Raw genomic sequence first — 2627 nt, 5'->3', positions numbered from 1 at the left:
CTATCTCACGCTACGGGCAAGCGACGACCGCGTACACACTAATTGTGCGGCGTACCCAACTGAGTTACATTGTCTCTCGTATTATACATACACGATATTGCGTGGCGGTTCCTCCCCGCAAACCTTCCCCTCCTTTGTCCCCTCTCTCTCTCTCTTTCCCTCCCTCCCTCTCTTTCTCTCTCTCCCTCTCCCTTTCTCTCTCTCTCTCACTCTCTGGCTCGACCGAAGCGCCATCTAACCATCTATCCTGTAGCCACATCGACCTACCGAGAGATGGGCGCGCTTATGCATGCATGCATGCATGCATGCTGCGTGCATGTATGTACGCACGTATGCCGTATGTATGTATACATATCATATACATATATGTATACAATATCTATATATATATGTATATCTACCATATGATACTTGCACATACACACATATGTACTCATACACACGACATATCGCGTAACACGAGCACCGTTATTCGATATCCACGCTCGATCGAAGGTGGTAACGACGACGTACACGAGCAGAACAGGAGGAGACTCGGTACTGTGTCTGCTATGTCTACTGCTATCTGTGTCTGTCTGTCTGTCTGTCTGTTTGTCTGCCTGCCTGTCTGTGTCTGTCTGTCTGTCTGTCTGTTTGTCTGTCTGCCTGTCTATCTTTCTCTGCCTACCGTCGTAAACGGCGGCGTTAACAACACCGAACGATGGTGGAGTCGGCGATGACGGAAGAAGCGAAGGAGGTAGAGGTGGAGGTGGAGGTGGAGGTGGAGGTGGAGGTGATGATGATCTTTGTCGATTACGTCAGGGAGAAAGAAAAAACGGCTTTCGTCGAGCCGACGCCTCTCGTTATACATTGTCGGCTCGGCCGTCTATGAAACGAGCCGAACGAGCTTATTTATGCTCGTCGATACGATCGCATCGTAAGCTCACCGTTTAAGAGATCGACCGTGCTCGTTCATCATCTTTCTCTCTCTTTCTCTCTCCCTTTCTATTTCTATACTATGGAATGGAATGGAGTCGGTCTATTGTTTCTAAGTACACTCTATTTTATACACCGCAAGTTGGATATCAGATATAACAATTTTGAATTAGTATCGAATACATTATTGTACAAGATCTCTGTATAGACGGAATGATTTCCAATATCTACCTCTATCTCTCTCTCTATCTCTCAACACATAAAGTTTCTGTTTGGTCGAAGTTCCAGGCAAGTTACGTGAGAGATACCAAACGAGAGACAGAGAGAGAGAGAGAGAGAGAGAGAGACCCTGTCCGATTCTAACAACACACTGTTTACAGTCTAGCGTGTATGTTTACGGGCGTCCTAATGAAATCCAGGGGCAAACAGGGGCCCTGTGGAACGTTTGCGAATGCGAAACCATAGCGTACCTGCTTCTAATTCGTTGTGCAACCACGTCGTTAATTCGGTGTGTAATTACGGCATAGACCATCGGATAAATTGCTTTGTCCGTCTCCATCGGAGAGAATAAGCGAATACGTAGTATTCTAGATGCTGCGAGATAGCCTATTATCATATTGTACATATCTACCTACTATCTACTATATCCTATGTACGAGCTTTGTAATAATAGGAAAGAAAGATTGCGATATACACTAGTTCGATTGATTGGTCAGTCCTATGCTCGTGGTTGAATCCCTTAATCAATAAGATGGACTTTCCCAAACTTTTATGATCGGTAGGTCCACTTTCTAAAACGATAATCTTTTACGAACCAATCGATAGTAGTATAATTACCATCGAGAATATTAACGTAACTTTCAAAACTGAATTTATTTCTGAATATTCGAAGTGAGACATGTTGGAGAGTAATAATAATGTTAAAGAATAGAGTACACGATTCTCGTGCGATTTTTAATTAAATCAAATTTGTATTCAATTCGTTCGGAATGAATTCTCGAGAAGTATAAAACACTTTTTCGAATGAATACATAAATTATTCTAGTATTTAAATATTTAACGCGATTTATAATTTCTTTTTTTTTCTTTCTTTCTTTTTGCTTAACGTATTGATACTTTGAGAATCGCCATTTCTCATTCTCTCTCTCTCTCTCTCTCTCTCTCTCTTTCTATCTGTCAGAAATAAAAAAATTTGAAGTATCGAAAAAACTTTCTTTAAACTATTAACGAGCAGTGTTTCTCGACATCCTTCCGAACTGAATCTCTAATCTTGAAGCATCGCATTAATTAATATTTATAGATAGATAATTGTCAAAGAAAATTAAATTGAAATAAAACATCGAGAAACTATCGATCGTATACTACTCGTTATTTAAGCGAGTCATCATAATCCGATTGGATAGCAAATTCTTCGAAAGACAATCTCCGTAGCGAAGTGCCGTGTAAATATTATACAAACGTCTTTTCGACCGCTCCGGGGGTCTTTTAGAGTTTATCCTCTTCTTCGTTTCTCAGGATCTTATACCTGAGGTGCTGTTAGCGTGTGCATAAATGCATTTGCTCATATCCCAAAGTAATCCTCCTCGTTCTTCAGTCATTTCTATGATGGCATACAAAGCTTAGAAACAGTCGTCTCGTACTTACTTGTGTCGTTTCATAACCATTTCTCTCTCTCTCTCTCTCTCTCTCTCTCTCTCTCTCTCTCTCTCTCT

At 41.2% G+C, this 2627-nt stretch overlaps 1 protein-coding gene across 1 annotated transcript in view; it reads left to right on the top strand.

Annotated features, from left to right (window-relative positions):
• Positions 1-2627, top strand: part of LOC122630635 (zinc finger protein 608-like) — a 176425-nt gene that overhangs the window by 65007 nt on the left and 108791 nt on the right. The window lies entirely within an intron of this gene.

This window comes from Vespula pensylvanica, chromosome 7 (genome assembly GCF_014466175.1).
Source record: "Vespula pensylvanica isolate Volc-1 chromosome 7, ASM1446617v1, whole genome shotgun sequence".
NCBI classification, from domain to species: domain Eukaryota; kingdom Metazoa; phylum Arthropoda; class Insecta; order Hymenoptera; family Vespidae; genus Vespula; species Vespula pensylvanica.
The sequence above is the reverse complement of the archived record's forward strand: the minus strand, read 5'-3'. Positions and strand labels throughout refer to the sequence as shown.